General features: G+C 45.9%; 1 pseudogene; it reads right to left on the reverse strand.

Moving 5' to 3' along the window:
* Positions 1–217: 217 nt before the first annotated feature.
* LOC101833377 lies at positions 218–9,510 on the reverse strand (annotated as a pseudogene).
* Positions 9,511–19,334: the final 9,824 nt, after the last annotated feature.

The following is a 19,334-nucleotide window of genomic DNA, read 5'->3' on the forward strand; positions in this document are numbered from 1 at the left end:
AAAGAACAACAACAAAACCCACTCACTAAGGAGGCCACTGCCAGCCATCAAAGATACAACTTTGCATACCTGCACTAGGAAATTGTATTTATCTAGAGTGGACTAAGCAGGGGCATTTTTTTTTAACATTTCATACTTGACCAAGTTTAAGTCTTCTATTTCTTCCCTATCCACCAGTAACTTGTATGGCCCAGCAGAGGAGAGCTTTTAGAATTGGCTATTTTATTTTTCTTTCTGTGGTGAGACTGTCATGGAGCCTGGAGACTTCAGGTCCATATGCAACCCTGACCAGTGTCCCACTGTGATCAAAGGGTTTAGCAATGGACTTGGTGAACTTGGCTTCCTGCTGCTGCTGCTTTTTTCCTCCCACAGACGAAGGTCAACTCCAGGGTGTATTTGTCGTCAAACCTTTTGAGGCTGGACGATCTATTCCTGTAGGATCTTTTCTGTGGGCCACAAGAAAGATGCTCTGCTCCTTATATGAGGTATAAAATGGCCAGAATCCCCATCGTCACAAAACAGGATATGATGCACAAAGCCAAAACTGGCTTGGAGTCTGGAAAAGGGTGCTTGTAATCCCAGACCAAGCCACTATGGCAAAGAAGCAGACGGTACAGACGGTGAGCCAACCATCAATTAGACCAAAATCCTCCACATACTTGTATTTTTCCAGGAGTACCCTTTCGGAGGAGTCATCTAAAGAGTTTTTTTTTTAACCGCTGATCCGTCTCACTTATCAAATTTTACAGGCTTATCATCAATTTTCCACTTATCCAACAAACCGTGCAGCTGCTGCCTGTGCTGCAGCTCAGGCTGCCACCTGCCCCCTACTGCCTCTGCCCGCCGCTGCTTCTCCCGCCTTGCAACCACACCAATGGCTTGTTTGTTTCTTGTTTTGTTTTGAAAGAGGGAGAACATAAAGTTGGGTAGGTAGGGAAGTAGGGGGCATCTGGGAGGAACTGGGGGAGGGAAAACCATGATCAAAATATATTGCATGAAAAAATTTTAAAAAACAAAAGGAAAGTAATGCAACATCAAAGACTACCTGTGGTTTCTTGTGCTTGCAGCCTCAAAATTCAGGTAACAACAAGGAACAAGGCGTTCTCAATGCTCTTTCAGTTCACGGGTGTCCTCCCTTCCTTTTATCTGTCATCATCGCCCCTTATTTCCAGGTTCACGCAGGGGTCAAGAATAAAATGGAAACACCATAGGGCTTGGGAGGAACGCGCTCCTGAGCAGCAAGGCCTCACAGGGTCTCCTGGTGCGTAGAGAAGGGGCATGGCCGCAGGGAAATGCTTAACACTCTACAGAGCTTTCTGTTTCACCCTGTTAGCTCAGTTAAAAAGAGGAGAAGCAGGGTTGAGAGGACAGGGGACCCCATCTCTAAAGGAGCCCTGCTTCATGAAGATTGTTAAGTGACTGGTCACCTTGCCAAGCCAGGGTAGTCCAGGGCAGAGGACCCATACTGGCTGTTCTGCGGTTTCAGGACACGGCCCCTGCTGAGTTAGAGAATGGGACTGTCTTGGTTGCCATGGTGATGGAGGGTTTCATGGGAAGGTGCCTACTTATCTTTACAAGGCTAGAGATTTCTTCTTCAGAGCAAAGTCAAAATTACATCCCTTCTGACTCAGGGAATGGAGCCTTGTGCTTTGACATGCTTACCAGGGTCACAGTGACAGCTCTGCACCTACCTCCCTCCTGTCTGCTTGCTGGTCGCCACTGCCCCCTGGGCTGACCTCAGAGGAGGACTCATGTCTGTTTTGTGTGGGTCTAAAACATCGGCACATGCATTTAGGGGAATGCGCCTTCCTTCCTCAATGAGGAAGGTGATGGAGCCACCAATGTCCCCATGCAGAAGAGTGGAGGTGTAAATCTTTTGGGGACACCATCTGACACCACTGCCTTTAACAGGAGCATTGCCTGTGGGAGCCCTGGGTGGTCCACAGGGCGGACTTCTGAGGGAGCTTCCTAAGCAAGCAAGATGAATGAAGGCCAGCGTTAAAGGAACATCTCTGCTCTCATGTTTTTGTTTTATTGTGGGTATGTGTGTGTATGTGTGTATTATATGTGTGTACATGTGTGAGTATGTGTCTAAGCAGGTGTATGTATGTGTGGATGTGCATATGTGTGTGCATGAATATATGTGTGCATGAATATATGTGTGTATGTATACATGTGTATGTCTATTATGTGTATGCATATTATGCATATATGTATATGCAGGCTTGTATGTACATGTGTATTTGTGTATTATGCATGCATGTAGGTTGTGTTGTGTGCATATGTATATGTAAGGGTATGTATGTTTGTATATGTATGTGTGTATGTGTATGTGCATATGTGTGTATGCATATGTATATATGAGTATGCATGAATGCATTAGGTTGTGTTGTGTAGATGTGTATATGTGAGTGTATATATGTTTGTATGTGCATGTGTGTGCTTATGTATATGTGCATGTTTGTACATTCATGTGTATTGTAGGTATGTATATATGTGAGTGTATATGTATATATGTTTGTGTATGTACATGTGTGTTTGTGTGTATGTATATATGTGTATAAAATGTGCTTGTGTGTATATGTATGTATGTGAGTGTGTGTGTGTATGTCTATGTATGTGTGTATGCTTGTGTATGTGCTGTGTGTATTTGTGTTTGTATGTGTGTGCTTATGTGTGTCTGGTTGTGTGTGTATATGTGTGAGTGCTGCCATCGTTCTTTATCAGTTTTTACTTGTAACATTACTTTTGAAAGCTTCCAGTTTTTGTCCTGGTCAAACGAATTTGCGGGAGAAAATGTCTTGGGGCAGGACTGGGGAAATGTCAGTCAATGAAGTGCTTTCATGGAAGTGTAAGCACAGACACCTGTGAAGGGGCGCGTGTGGTTCTGTGCACTTGTCACCTCAGCCTGGGGAGGAGGAGGCAAGGGCATCTCTGGTGGCCAGCCTGCTCTAACCAGTGAACTGCGGGTCCCAGTGAGAGACGGTATCTCGAGAGACAAGGTGGACGTCTCTGACCTTCCAAGGGTGGCTTCTTATGACCACACAGGTGTGCATGCACACTCAGGGAAACATCTACACACTCGTATAAAGAGGGAAGACAAGTGTCTGTGACCACTGCAGGTTTGAGACCAGGCAGTCAAGGGCCAACAGGAGGGAAATGAGGAAAGCTGCAGCTGCATGACATCAGCTGTGTCTCCATTCAGGCAGGGAGACACGGGAACCCTGGGAACTGTCTCAGATGGTCACCTCGCCCCTTTGGTGGTTAAACATCCTCGAAGCTACAGTCAGGTTCTTCTTGCAGTGTGGGAACTAATCGCTGGGCATTTCCCTAATCGCCTCACAGAAGTGCTAGAACTCTCTGGTTTGTCCTCAAAAGACCTGGGCTCATTTGATGCCATAGTCACTTGCATTATAATGCCACTTGTCCCCACACCCTACCACACACACCTTGTGACTTTTCAAGATGGTGGGAAGAAATGCCTTGGTCCACTACGATTTGGAGAAAAGTTCACCTTACTTCATGAATGTCAATTATCTTGTGAATATTTGTAAGATTCCTTTAAACCCTCTGCTACCTCCCCCATCCCATCTCCTTTAAGTTAGCCATCCCCACTCCGCCCACCCCCGTGACAGGTTGGACTGCAGCTTAGAGAAAGTGGTGTCCAAGTCCTAACACGCCCATCTCACCCCACCCACCCCCATACCTACAAACATCACCTTATGTGGGCTTAGAGTCTTTGTAGATGTTACCAAGAGGCCGAGAAGGGTCCTTGCTGTCACACGGTTGGTATAAGGGGGCAGAGACTTGGGGACACAGGCAACTCAGCAGAGAAATTCATTTCAAGATAGAGGCAAAAGTGGGTGTATTTGTTGCCAGGAGATGGCAAGGATTGCCAACCCCAGCAACAAAGGGGGTTAGAGGGATGGGGGTGGGTTCCCTATAGTCTCCAGAGGGAACACAGCCCTGTGGACATCTTCACTGCAGACGTCTGGCTTCTAGGGCTGGAAAAGGATGGCTGCCTGTCTTGTATCATTCAGTGGGTGGTTATATGTTCTACTAACCCTGGGAGATCAAAGCGTGGGTTATGGGTCACAGAACCCTCCATGGAGTCCCAGGTAGATACAAGGAAATATACACATGTGGCCAAGACAGCAGGCTCTTGCCTGTTGAATACCAGCTCCCTCCACCTCCACCGACACAGCTGACCCAGGCACCTGACAATGCCCTGTGCCCCGTTATGGCTCTAGTTGGGCCTGACTGTTTTTCAAACTGTGGTAAAAGACAAATCACATAACGTCAATTTCACCATCTTAGCCGTGTTCCTGTACATTTAAGTATGCAGTTTGGAGGTGCTGAACAGATCAATTTTGTTGTGGGCTCTTAGTGATTTGGGGACCTGAAGATGGTGCACTTTCCTGGGGTAACAGCCAAGCGCTTAATCTTCCTCTTCACTCCCTCCTGAGAACCCCATGTCTTCAGGGAGTCATGTAAAATCCACACTGAGTGACAGGAGGTTACTGTGAATGTTTGGATTTGGGAGTCATGCTGGCACCCACATCAGCACCACTTAGCAGCAAATCTTGATGCTGATGCCATGCTTCATTGGAAATTTTATGCCCCATTGGCTTTGGTCAGTCAGTGCTAGGACGGAAACAGAGAAGTTGCAGGCTGTTCTTGCTGTTGTGATAGGTGCTGGGGAATACGGAAGCCCATGAGTCTTACTCAGTCTCAGAAGCTGTCCAGAATGAGGACCATTCACAGTGGATGCAGAAAGGCTTCCTAGAAGAACTGTTACTACAGTTGGCCTTCAGGCATTGGTCTAGTGTTGTCACGGGCAACCTGGTGTAGAAAACACAGGGCAAAGTGGGGCATGGTTACCCCACACAGACAACCCTAGTGCATAAGAACCTGAGTCAGGATCCTGTGGGAGAAGAGCTCACAAGTGTGGCATATCACCACCCTTGCCCTCTGGGGTTTGCCTCCTGGATGTGGCCATATTTGTGACAATTCTGGGACCATGCTGGAGTCCCTCACCCCCACCCCGGAACCTTCATGAAGGCCCAAAGGTGGTCTTAGGCTAAGTACCTTGCTACACAGGCTGTGTAGGATGTGTGCATTCTGTTGGATCAGGCTTGCCAGGGTTGAGTGGTTGAGTGATTCCATTTCAAGGAGACTGGAGGAAGGAGTTTGTTTTTATCTCTCAGATGATACTTTAACCACAGAGCCCATGGGAAGCTCAACCACTTGAAGGCTGCTTTAGCTGTGTGTCTGCTATGGGTTGGCGGTGCTGTATTGAGTGGCATCTTTGTTCTAAGATCCAACTGACAGAGCAGAATGTGATCACTCATGTGTCCTGCATGTGGGGTGGGGTGGGGAGGAAGACAGAGAATTCCTTGTGGCTCTCATAGTTTCTGTGTGGAGGTGACACAGGGCTTTTCTGCCAAGTTTCAGTAGACATAAGTCATGTGACTGGTGAATCAGAAAGGAAGCCGGGAGGTGGGGGAGTGGGGATTGTTCTGGAGTATTTGTGAAAAAATAAAATGCACTTAGTCCCCAGAGGTGTTGAAGTAACCGCCAAGCTGAAGATACTTGGACTAGAGCAACAGGAGTTATTTTACACTGTTGTGAGATATGGGTTATACTCATTTTAGTATTTGGGAATCTCTAGAAAGTTTGAAAATGTTCATGTTTTAAGCAGTAGTCCCACACCTTTGTATATCTCTAGAGAAACTGAGAAACCCCAACTCAACATTTTTAAACCCCTAGCAACTAGCCCAGCACAGAGTAACTTGTTCTTCTGCCCTCTCCTGAGAAACCAGTGACCTGAAGATAAACTTAAAAGATGACACTCCCTGATCCAGGAACTAGCTCACCACATCCTGATGCATCTGGTGCCTTGCTCAATGTTTAACTGTGCAATGCCCCAAGAATGCTTGCTTGAGATAACCTATAACCTTCCCATTAAGGCATGAGCTATCACCTAACTTCCCCATTCTTTATGGTGTTTGCCTAAACTCCCCCATTCTTTATGGTTTTTCTCTTTAAAAAAAACCCCGACTGCAGCTACTGGGGGTCGAATTCCTCTGCCCCTGCAAGGGTTATGAGCGCGGCTCCAGTGTACTGGTTCCCTTAATAAACCCTGTGTGCTTGCATCAAGAACGGTCTCTCTTGAATTATTGGGGCATCAACTTATCCTGAGACTTGAGTGAGGGTCTCCCCACTCTGGGGGTCTTTCAAAACCAGTGTATGGACACAAAGTAGACATGTACAAGAATAATCATAGAAAACAACCAGTGTCTCGATAGGGTAATGTGATGAAATTATGGGTTGGAACTCAGGGAAGTTTCTTTTGGTCTTTAGGCCTTGGAAACCATAGGGAAACTTTTGATGATGCCTCAGAGTCTGGTCCCCACTGCCCAGGCCCCACTCAGCATTTTCATCCCTTTCCGACTAAACGTTGCTTTGATTTGCTTATTATAGTCTTGGGGTCTGTCTGTTATTTCAGACTTTTTCTTTCTCTCTCTCTCCCCCTCCCCCCATCTCTCTTCCTTCTTCTCTCTCTCTCTGTGACTCTCTCTGTCTGTGTGTGTCTGTCTCACCCTCCCTCCCTCCCTCCCTCTCTCTCTCTGTCTCTCTCTCTCTGTCTCCTCTCTCTCCCTCTCTCTCTGTGTCTCTCTCACCCTGTCTCTGTGTGTGTCTGTGTGTGTTTCTCTCTCCTTCTGTGTTTCTCTCTCTCTGTGCGTTTCTTTTTCTGTATGTCTCTCTCTCCTGCTCTCTCTGTGTGTCTCCCCCTCTGTGTGTGTGTGTGTGTGTGTGTGTGTGTGTGTGTGTGATGCTGGTTTGTACAAGTGTGTGTGTCTTTCTCTGTGTATCTCTCTTTCTGTGTGTGTATATGTCTCTCTGTGTGTATGTCTCTCTCTCCCTCCCTCTCCCTCTCTCTCCTTCTATGTGTGTGTCTCTCTCTCCCTCTGTGTGTGTGTGATGCTGGTTTGTACAAGTGTGTGTGTGTATGTGTGTGTGTGTGGTGTTGGTTTGTACAAGTGTATATGTGTGTGTGTCTCCTCTCTCTCCCTCTCTCTCTGTGTCTCTCTCACCCTGTCTCTGTGTGTGTGTCTGTGTGTGTTTCTCTCTCCCTCTGTGTTTCTCTCTCTGTATGTCTCTCTCTCCTGCTCTCTCTGTGTGTCTTTATCTGTGTGTGTGTCTTTCTCTGTGTATCTCTCTTTCTGTGTGTGTATATGTCTCTCTGTGTGTATGTCTCTCTTTCCCTACCTCTCCCTCTCTCTCCCTCTGTGTGTGTCTCTCTCCCTCTCTCTCTCTGTGTATGTCTCTCTCTGTCTCTTCCTTCTTTCTTCCCCTGCCACCCTTACTCCTCCCCTCCCCCTCTCTCTCTGTGGTGCTGGTTGTACATGTGTCACACACACACACACACACACACACACACACACACACACACACCTGGAGGCCAGAGGGCATCCTGGCTATTGTTAATCAGAAGTCAGAGCCACCCACTCTTATTTTGGGGCAGGATCTTCATTGGCCTGGATCTTGTCAATTAAGCTAGGCTAGCCAGTGAGCCCCAGGGATCCTCCTGTCCCTGCTTCCTCAGACTGCAAGTGGGTGCCACTCTGCCACACCACACCCAGCTTTTTAATATGGGCTCTGGGGATGAAACTCAATTCTTTGTGCTTTTCGAGGCAAGCACTATACCAACTAAGTCACCTCTCAAGACACAGCCTAATAAAGAGGCTTCTAAATATATTCTGCTGGGGCCAGAGATGTAGCTCATTGGACAGAGTGCTTGCTTGGCTTACATGAGCCCTGGGTTTCACCACTGAACCATAAAAACTGAAGATGGTGGTACATGTCTGTCATCCCAGAGCTTGGGAGGTAGAGGCAGGAGCATAAGAAGTTCAAAGTCATTCTTGGATACAGAGAGAGTTTGAAGCCAGCCTGGGCTATGTGAGACCAATTTCAAGGTTCCTTGGTAGGCCTGCTGGAGGGGCACCCCAACTGCCACACCTAGTGGTTCCTCCCAGGAAGAGGAAGCCAGGTTCAGCTATCACCCCAACTCCCTAAACAGAAGCTGTTTCCCCCACCCAGAGGGTGGAATAACCAGGACAGGAGACAGAAATGAGGGGAGCAGATTGGGGATGGGGACCTCAATTCATGTCCTTGTCTTTAAGCTAAAAATGTCCTGATTCTGTCCTGACTGGAGCCTGAAATTCAGGAAGTGTTTAGGAGCTCTGATCCTGGTTCCTAAGTGAGGGGCAAATACTACAGTTGCATTGAAGGGAAGCTATTAACTCCTGGCCAAAAGAATGGGTGGAGATATGCCATGCTGTCATCTCATAATTAAGTTAATCCAGGTGGACCAGCCAGTCACCTGCCAAAAGAACGGGAGGAACACTTAATTCTCTAATGACATACTATACTTTTCCTTCCCAGAATTCCTGCACCCAGCACATCTCCACAAGCCTCCTTGAGGACTCAGGAAGGTATTACTTTGCATTTTTCTTGTCATCTGTCTCCCTACATTCCGGATGCTGCCTGGAGCTTAAGTATGCTTTCTCTGGCATTTGGGGTCTTTCACTCTTTCCCAAAGCTCTCCTCCCCGCTGTGGAGTTGTTCACCATCTGGCTGACTTCCACATGGCATAGTCAAGGCCCCTGTCACCCCCCACCCCCAGCCCCTGTTTAAGCTCCTACCTATGAATCCTGTAATAAACTCTCTAAAACAAAAACAAACAAAAAAGTTAAATGTTCTTCTGTGGAGAATAATGATAGCAAGTTCTGCTTACTTGTGTCTGACCTTTGTTTTCTAGAGTTCGGAGTCTCTGAGAGCTTACCCCCCTCCCACATTCTAAGTGACGGGAGCCCCCTCTGTCCTGCATTCATGGGTCCCCACTGCTCACTGTCTCTCAGTGCCTCCGCTTTGTGTCTCCTCCGTCTTCAGTGTTCAGAGAGGGCCTGGAAAATGCTGACTGTGCTGACGTTGCTGAGTCTTATACTCAGAACAAGACTCAGGGGGCTGCCCTTCTGTGAGCACACAGTGATTGCTGGGCTGTGAGCCGCGATTCAGCCTAAGTCAGGTGTCGTTCCTGATCTGTTATATACAGGGTTATGGTTCATAGAGCCCATGCCTTATGCAAGAGACTTCATCTGTCATGATGAGCTAAAAAGTCCGCAGAACCACCATCATGCCTCCATGTAGAGCTCTGACCATCTCACTGAGCGCTTTTTGTCCTTCATGACCTCAGTGGGGATGAGGGTACAGATGGGAGACCAAATAACCAAGGGGACACCAGTGCACTAAGGCAGGTCAGAGAGGCACTCACAGCTTCAGCATCGGTGTAAAGAATTCTCTTAGTTTACTGCCAGTCGTGTAATGTATAAAATACAATAAACTTAGTACAAACTTCAAACGTCCTCTGCTTTTCACTTGTGAATGTTAAGAGATATAACTGTTACATAAGAGACTGCACTTACTCCTCTCAGCAGTGGCAGTCATCATCCAGTAACACATAAAAACGACAAACTCAAAGGGGGAAGAAGGGCACGCATCGTATGCTCTCTAGGCTTGTTAGGAAACCTGGGAGTTGCTCCTTTGGCCATGAACAGCTACAAGAAGGGGATATAGATAGGCACTGTTCAGAGCGGAGTGCCCAGTCAGTGTTACCCTGGCAAAACTGCAAGGGTCTACACTGCTCATCGTGCTGCGGGCATCACTGTAAACAAGCCAGCTAGGGGCAAGATTCTTGCCAAGAGAATTAATGTGTGGATCGAGTAATATTGAGAACTGTAAGAGTTGAGATGGCTTCCTGGAAAAGGTGAAGAAAAAAGAATAAACACGAAGAAGAAGTCACCGGGAGTCAACGGAAGTGCCAGGTTTCTCCCCCACAAAGCTCACTTTGTAAGGACTAACGGAAAAAAGCCTAGGCTGATGGAGCCCACTCGCTACGAATTTGTGGCTACATTACAAAGAAAAACAAAGATCCTAGATGGTAAAGTGTTTTCTGAAATCGTATGACAGGCATGTGGGTTCTCCCTGTTTTGGGTTATTATAAATACAGTTGCTACAAACAGTTATGCACAGGTCTGTGTACAATAAATGCTTTTATTTCCGTTGGGTAAATTCCTAGGATTAGAATGTCTGGTTCATGAGGTCATTTGTATCTACACGTTCAAGAGAAGCGCTGACTTGACAGAAATGTTCAACTCTTTAAGGTTCTTGACCTTGTGACAATCTGTCTTTCTAGCTCTTTTATTTTCATGGACTTATGGTAGCATCTGTTTTAGTTCCAGTTCATATCTGGAAGTAAATATCACCCCTGACAAAGATGACTATTTTTCCCCCATTCTTTTTATCCCTTAATATTAACCTCTCAACCTGGGTCTTGCTCATTGGATATTCATGGTATCATTTAATGAACAAAAGTTTCTATCTTACTTTAATGAAATCTTGTTCACCAACTTTGTCTTTCTGGGTCCCTACTCAATAATTCAAAATTAACAACATTTTCTCCCAGAACTGTAGAACTTTATGTGGTGGTTGTAATGGCTACCCTTGGTTGTCAACTTGACTACCTCTGGAATTAACTATAAACCCCTAAATGGAAGGGCACAACTGTGAGGGAATTTTGCTTAACTTGAAGTGGGAAGATCCACCTCTAATCTGGGCCACACCTTCTGCTGGAAGCCTCTATAAGGACACGAAAGAAGGAAGCTTTACTCTTTGCCTGCTTGCTCTTGCCTCAATACTAAATCCATTCCTTCACTGACATCAGAGCCTACATCTTCAGTATTCCAGTGTATACTGAAGACCAGCTGAGGCAGAAAGCCTTGTGGACTGAACAACTACTGGATTCTTGAAACTTCTGTTAGTAGGTAGCCATTGTGGGATTAGCTAGACCACAGCCCGTAAGTCATAAATTCCCCCTTATATATCCATTCTATAAATTCTGGTACTCTAGAGAACTCTGGTTAATACAGTGGTATGGATGAGAATGGCCCTCATAGGTTTATATATTTTCATAGGTTCATATATTTGAATGTTTTGTCCCCAGTTAGTGGAACTGTTTGGGAAGGATTAAAAGGTGTGGCTTTGTTGGAGGAGGTGTCACTGGGAGTGGGATTTTGAAAACTCAGAAGCCCATGCCAGGCCCAGTCTCTCCCTTTCTGCCTGCTGCTTGCAGATCAGGATATAGCCCTCATCCATTGCTCCAGCGCCATGCCTGTCTGCTTCCTGTCAACTGTCATGGACTCACCCTCTGAAACCATAAGCAAGCTCCTGATGTGGGAAGTCCTGTGATTATGTCAATAAAGCCCTGTTGGCCAATAGGAATCTAGATAGGTGGGACTAGGAGTCCAGGAGGACTCTGGGAAGGAGAAACAGAGAGTCGAGATGTAACGCCATGGGGTAGGAAGCCCGGAAACTTCTCCGGTAAGAGACATACTTAGATTAACAATTATGGGGTAATTACTTAAGTCAGAGCTAGCCAGTAAGAAACAAGCAAGGCTTGTTTCATAATTAATATAGCCTCCTGTGTGTTTATTTGGGACTGATGCAGCTCTAGAACCAGGCTGGCGGGAAGGCTTCTCTCAAAGGAAAAAGCTTCCCTTTACAAGCTCCCAATTAAATTCTTTCTTTAATCAGCTGCCTTGGTCATGATATCTCTTCACAGAGTAGAACAGTCATAAAGACAGAAGTTGGTATCAAGGACTGGGGTATTGCTGTTACAGGCCTGATCATGATGTTTGTTTGGACTTTTTCTGGTTGACCACTTTAAGCAGGATTAATGGGCTATCCTAGTAGGAGAATGGAAGACAGTAGTTCTGAGAGCAATGTGGACTGTGGAGATCCAGTTTAAGAGGTTTTAGAGGGTTATAACTCCAAAGACCATTCTCGAGATATTTTGCCCTTGTCCAAAAAGATCTGCCAGAGGCTGAAGTTCTGGACTAATTCAGTTAGCAACAGAGACTTCAAGGCATCCTGGTATTGAGCATGTCACATGGTTATTAGTGGTCGCTCTTATGTAGATCTCCTATAAAATAGAGCAAGTGGGGCAAAGAGAAATACAAAATGTACAGTGTGAGGAGAAAAAGAGTACCAAGAAATTTAATGTGGGAGCCAATTCTTGTGCTTAAGAAGATGAAAAGTTTAAAGAAAGACCGGATGCTAAGTGGAATAGAGGGAGTGGTGTCCTCAGGGCAAGAGCCCACCCATTTAACCTGGCAACCCATGAAGGGAATAAGCCTGAGAAATTGTCTCTGCTTAGAAGGCACCAAGTCAAAGTTTATGCAAATGTAAGTCACAGAGTGGGCCAGGTTTCAGCCTAAGCAGGCAACAGAGCTCGGCAGCCTCATTCACGTGGCTCTGGTTTTATCAAGAAGGATGCAGAAGTAAAGCAGTTGTGGAAACTTCTTTTGTGTCGAAGGAAAGCTGCCGAGGCTGGGAATGTGACAGAGGAGTCCCTGCATGGAGGCCCAGAGAGGTCATTGCATGAAAGTATAAAGGTGAAGCCTGGATTGTGTTGGAGATGTTAGAGATGCCAGAGCCTTGGAATACCAGCCAAGGGGAGCTGTATGTGGGGGTGGAGGTGGAACCTGCCTAAGAGAGAGAAGTGTGTTGTAGTCAGCAAAGCTGGAAGGAGTAGATCTGAGAAGTCATCTAATAAACCCTGCAATATTAGACATGGACATGCAGAACTTGGAGTTTGCCCTGCTGGGTTTCAGTCTTGCTCTGGTCTAGTATTTACTCACTGTGCTACTGTTCCTCCCTTTTGGAATGGTGATGTCTACTCTATGCCATTCTATGCTGGAAGAATGTGATCTTTTTTTTTTTAATTTTGCTTTTACATGGGGTTACAGTTAAGCCATTGTCCTGAGTCTCAGAAGCAAGTTTGCACCTTGAAACTGTCTTCAGAAAGACTATGGCACTTGTGACACTGGGCTGAATGCATTTTGCTTTATCATGTGGTTACAAGCCTAGGGGGCCGGAGAATGGAATGTGGTTTGAATGAGAACGGTCCCAATAGGCTCAGATGTTTGAGAGCTTTGTCCACAGTTAATGGAATTGTTTGGGAAGGATTAGGAGGTATGGCCTTGTTTGAGGAGGTGTGTCATTGGGGGTGGGCTTCTGAGCTTTCAAAAAGTTCAGAAAAAGATTGCCAACACCACCCCCACCCGCCCATTGCCTGCAGATCAGGATGAACGTTCTCAGCTACTGCTCCAGCACCATGCTTGCCAGCCTGCTGCTGCGCTATCTGCCATAATTGTCATGGACTCACCCTCTGAAACCAGCAAGGCAGCAATTAAATGCTTTCTTTTCACAGTTGCCTTGGTCATGGTGCCTCTTCTTAGCAAGAACAACTCTGACTTGGGTTGACCTGGCTTTTTGGTTTGCACAGAACTTTCTAGTTGATTTAGCATTGTTCACCGAGGAATCACCATCCTGTGCTGAGGTACCTTAGTATCTTTATCAGAAGTCAGTTGACCAGGCGTGTGTGGATTCCCCATGGTGGTCTACAAATCAGTGTCTACTGTTATCTGACGTGTTGGCCTCATTATCACAATTATTTTTCACATCATATATGTTTTTACATAAATACCTTTAACATTTTCAAATCAGTTTGTCTAATAACCTTTGATATGATAATGAGCAAATTCTTAAAAACTTTTGCAAACATAGTTAAACTTCCCTCTGGGATATGTTGTGTCTCTGCAGATAGAAAAGTTTTTATGTGTTCTTTGTCTGTGTCCTGAAATGTGATGAAACATATCCATCCCACTGCTTCTTACCCTGAAGCGATTTGCTCAGGTGTTGATTTCACACACACACACACACACACACACACACACACACACACACATACACACACACACATCACAGATAAACATCACTTACATATGCAAATGTAAAGTCCAGTGCTTCAGACGTGATAGGTACACCAGAGTAGGTGGTAGAGAGTCCTAATTATTGTTGTTCTTACCATGAAGGCAAACACACATTCTTTCCATTGTGCTCCTAACACACTCAAACCATTTCCTCTAGCTTTGCTCTGCTTGCTGACCCTGCTGAACTCCCCCCATCAGCTTGCAATGATGCCTGGGCTCCAGATTAGGAACTGCAGCAGACATTGAAGCAGCTCCTTGTGGTTTGAATTTGCATTCCCCTGTTGATTCATGGTGTTGATCAGAACAGTGCTGTGTGCTCCTGGAGAAAACTCTGCTGTTATTACCTTCTGAGTACAATGTAAATTCTTTCTTCCAAGATTTGTGACTGAACTTTCTCACTGATACTTTTTAAAGGATCTTGCAACCTGTCTGTGAGACTATTCTGTGTTCTTCCTGATCAAATTAGCATTTCATAACCTAAATAGATTTCTGAAAGCAGGATTTCATGGATTATTTTCTCCTCTGGATTTAATTTTTTTTTCAATTTAAATAAGAGTGGTCCTGCAACAATCCTGGGAAGACTCTGCTGTGATTTCTTCTTCACTGAGAGATTAATTTGTTTCATCTTTGGGGTTTTGCTGTATATCAGTGTTCTATGCAGAACAAAGCTTGGCAATCCCTGACACACACAGTCCCCCAAAATAAAGTTTTGAAAAATGCTGTGTGTGTGTGTGTGTGTGTGTGTGTGTGTGCATATGCATGTGTGTGTCTATGTCAAAGACTTGGGAAAGGGCAAATAATGAGCTTGAACCACCAGAGTTCTGTCTCAGCCCCCTTGCTGGATGAAATCAGTCAAGTTTGTGTTCCGATGTCAGCGAAACTGCACTGTAAGCAGTGCTATGACTTTCAGCAGGGAAAGCTCTGAGTTCTCTTTCAGCATTTGGAAGGGAAGGAGGGGAGGCTGACAGACAACACTGTTAAATGTTAAATCAAAAGCCGAAAAGTCATTGAATGCAAAATAATTCAAATTCTGAGTGAGGGAGTTCAGGGAGAGACTGCTCAGTGTGAGGGGAAAAGACACCAAGCCAGCAGTGATGGAGGTAACATCCACCGAAGGTGGAGGGCTCCCCTCTCAGGAGAAAAGGGCTAACTTAGGATGAGGAGAGTGATAAGCCCTTAAGAAGATGGATGGGGGACGATGGAGATACTGCTGACTGAGCGAGAAACCAAGGCCAGAGGCTGAGGGGCCCCACCTTGGGCCTCCCAGGTTCTGAGAACCCGGAGAAAAGATGCCAGGAGTGGGAATGTGAATTAAAGAGGGTGACCTTACAGAAATAGAAAAAAAAGACCTTTCTGTAAAATCTAGAGAGAAAAGATGAGGATATTAACTAGCTAGGAGTAAAAGTCATTACAGGTTGGGGTTCTAAGAGTTCCTTAGAGATCACATGGCATCCAACCCTGGCATTTTCCTGCTGGGCCAACAGCCAGAAAGAATGAGCCATCTGTCCAAGCTGCTCCACACGGTATAATGTTTCATGTTTTTAAAAAAGAAACAATTTCTCTAATCTTTAAAGCAACTGTATATCGCAGAAGACACAGAGTTTTGTTAGTGTTTTTGTTGCTGCTGCTGTTGTTTTCTTTTGAGACAGTCTCATGTAGCCCAGGCTGGCCTCGAACTTGGTGTGCAACCAAGGATGACCTTGAGTTTCTGATCCTCCTGCCTCCATACCCCACTGCTAGGACTGCAGCTGTGTGCTACCACACTTGGTCCAGGCAATGCTGGGGCTTTGCACATGGCAGGCAAACACTCTCCTAACTGAGGTACATCCCTGGCCCAAGCTACTTTTTAAATTGTCTTAGCTTTATGTAACTCTCAGCGCCGTCACAAACCCTGTTTGAAAAGCACCAACTTCATTAACTCTCCTGAGAACTGACGTTTATTTTGTAAGATTAATTTAAATGTTGTTTTTAAATCCTTTAAAATAAATGCCATCCACATATTTGGTGCTACATCAAAAGTTCCACATGCTTTAATTAAAAAACAATGAACAGGCACACTCTTTGAACAATACCACGGCACACACGCTCAATATTGTGTACCAGAGGCCGTGAGGATAGGACCATGAAAGAGTTCATGGCCTCTGTACCCTTCTACTGCACCCTGCCCGCCTGCCCAGCCTGGGCCTCCCTGGAGCTGTAAGAAGAACCAGCTCTTCCTGCCTCCCCTCCTGTCTTCTTCTGGTTCTCCTCCTGCATTACCCTTTAGAATTACCCTTCTTTCTCTTGTTTTTCCTGTTACTTTCTTGTTGGAGAAGTCCTGTGTATATGTCAATAAAGCACTGTCGGCCAATAGGGAAGCAAGATAGGTGGGACTAGGAGTCGAGGAGGACTCTGGGTAGGAGAAACACAGGAAGTCAAGATGTAACCGCCATGGGGTAGGAAGCCCGGAAACTTCTCCAGTAAGAGAAATACTTAGATTAACAATTATGGGGGTAAATACTTAAGTCAGAGCTAGCCAGTAAGAAACAAGCAAGGCCAACAGCTTCATAATTAATATAGCCTCCTTTGTGTTTATTTGGGACTGATGCGGCTCTGGAACCAGGCTGGCGGGAAAGCTTCTCTCTTTACACTTTCTGGTTTTGGTTTTTTGAAGTGGATTTCAGGAACCCCAGGCAGGTCCAGAACTCACTAGGTAGCCCAGGCTAGCCTTAAACTCCTGACCCTCCTGCTTGCACCTCCCAAGTGCTGGGATTGCCGTGCACAACCACACGGATCACAGCTGCCTTTCTTGTGTGCACATCTCGTCATAGCTCTCTCTTACCCTACACTCTGAGCAGAAACTCACTAACCGCAGTCTACAGTTTGGCACCCCTCTCCCCCCACATCCTCACCCATGCTCCCCCACCATTACCCACTTGAGTTCTGCTGGTCGTCTCTCATTCCTTGCCCATCCTATTGGACCAGTTTACCATCCCCTCTGCTGTTAGCACTTCTGTCCCTCCTCACTTCCTTCCCTACCCCATCTGTCCCATCTGGTCGAACAAGTGAAGACTTCCTTCTGATAAGTCCTCCTTGGATCCAGCCTGGGACCCCTCTGATGCTGAGCTCTTGAATCAGTATTGGGTGAGGCCAAGACATTCTGTCCTAGGCTCAGAGCAGCCACATTTTGTCAAAATTAGCCACCCCAGCGACAGCATGTTACTCCATCATGACCTTTATTGGAGCGCCTGTAATGTCTCGTTGCATCTACCAGTGTACAGGCATGTGTTAGAGAAAGCAGTGGTTTTCCAACTTCAACAGTGCTTATAAGATCCATCTCAGCAATCCCTTTAGAAAGCAGAGCGCCTTGGCCTCATCCCCAGAGATACTCATTCAGTAGCTCAGTGTCAGAGGGGTCCCCAGGCACCACTGAGACTAAGGAGAGCTCATCTGAAAGCAAGGAAGTCTTTACTTGTTCCAAGTATCAATGGTAGAGAGCGAGCTGGTCTAGACTACCCAGTTCTTCCCCGCCACTGGATCCCCAGAGTATCACCTCCAGAGATCCCAACACCTCCTCTCTCCCTTCCTACTCTCTTGGAGGTAGAATATGTGAAACTCATTTATATTCCCCCAAGTAGGTGAGAATACATTCTGGGCCATCACCATTCAATAATGGAAGCTTTGTGCAAAGTAGTGACAGGTGAGAGGAATGATTTCATTTTTCACTCTGACAATTGGGTAAAGCAGATATCTGGCAGCTCTGCAAAGGTTTTATGCCCACATAGTTACCCAAGGGATCTGCTTAGCAACCAAGAGTTGCTGCAAGGAGAAGACGAAGCAGATGCTTCTCCCAGCAGCATCTTGGGACTAAGCTGCCGGCAAGGAGCAGGGCTGGAAATGGGCTAGCCCTGCAGGGGTTACTGCTTGTTTTCCAGTCCCCTAAAAGTCCAGTGCTGAATGCCCGGGTAATTTCCCATCCCCAAAGCCCATGAAGAGCTTGCAGTGCTAGGAGCATATCTCCCACTGAGGTTGGCTGTGTTTTATTACATTTCTTCTTTGTGTAAACATTCTGTTTAACCATAAAATTCAACCAATTTGTTGAGGTTTTGAAGCGGTCCAATAAATAGCACCCGCCTTCTGTGCCTTATTTACTGTTCCCTGGTAAGACTGGTATCACAGGACCGCACTTATGACTGCAGGCAAGTTGGCTTCCAAACACTGAACTTAACCTCTGCTCTGTAGCCTCCCATCTCTCCTCCCTTCCCATGGGCGGGGTCACTGCTTCCAATCTTGTGAACTGGGGTGAGCTCCCTCCCTCCCGTACTTTGAAGGACTAGCTTCTGGCTGGTAGGGTGTCTGTAGAGAAAGGGAAAGAACAGGGCCTAGAAACTTTTAGACCAGCTTAGAAACACTTTCAGCATCCCTGGATAGGAGAGGTGGGACCATGAGGAACCTTGGTAGCAGCAGGACCCAGGCACTCACAGCCCAGTCAGGGTTACTGATAAAGATCTGGAAAACACTAAAGAGCCAAAGAACAGAGCGGAAGTGACAAGGGATCCCAGAGCTGTCCCTTCTCTTTCTAAGACTTACCTTTGAATACTTCTTGGGATGTATTTTACATTTTACTTTATAATCAGTGCTCTATTATTTCTTCATTTTGTTGTTTGTCCTCTGGTTCTTCCAATTTCATATCTCAGAGACCGAGAAGCATGACTGGTTTGGATTTGTAAATGGATCTACTCTATTTCTGTGTTGACAGAGAAGACCTGGTGTTAGACAACTACGAAACAGTCGTTCTGCATGTACAAGCATGAACTCAACAAACCCCGCCTCTTGGTACTTCTTTTTGTCCATTTCTGCTGTTTTATTTCTACATTATAGATAAGCTGATAAACTTCATTGTCCTTAATTTACCCTCAATACTTTTTCTCTTTAAAACTTGGTCTTGGAACCAATGAGATGACTGGGGTGGGCGGTTAGAGGTACTTACTCCCCTGAGACAGCCAGCTCTCCAAAGCTGCCCTCTGATCTCCACATCCAGGCCATGGTGCAGGGACTTACACTCACACACACACACACACACACACACACACACACACACACACTCAGCACACACACACTAATAATAATAATAATAATAATTTTAAAAATTAAAAATTAACCTTTTAATTTAGAATATCGTCTTCTCAAAAGCTCTTGGATTCACAGGACCAACTTGTTCCATTGATGATAGCCCCACTCAGGACCTGGACAGAACCTGCCTCGGTGCTCTAAGCAGCAGGAGGCATTAGACATTGTAAGGGACACCTATTGTGGGAAGACAGGTACTGCAAGTCAGTGCTTTAGGAAAGATGACATTTCATAGCAGTTGAGAGATGTTTATGGCCCCAGTTCTCTGGATCCCACCTCCTTCCAACCCATCTGTTGGCCTCTTGATTACAGGATGAAGTTTTCTGGGTG

Source organism: Mesocricetus auratus, unplaced genomic scaffold (assembly GCF_017639785.1).
Source record: "Mesocricetus auratus isolate SY011 unplaced genomic scaffold, BCM_Maur_2.0 Super-Scaffold_100020, whole genome shotgun sequence".
Lineage (NCBI taxonomy): Eukaryota > Metazoa > Chordata > Mammalia > Rodentia > Cricetidae > Mesocricetus > Mesocricetus auratus.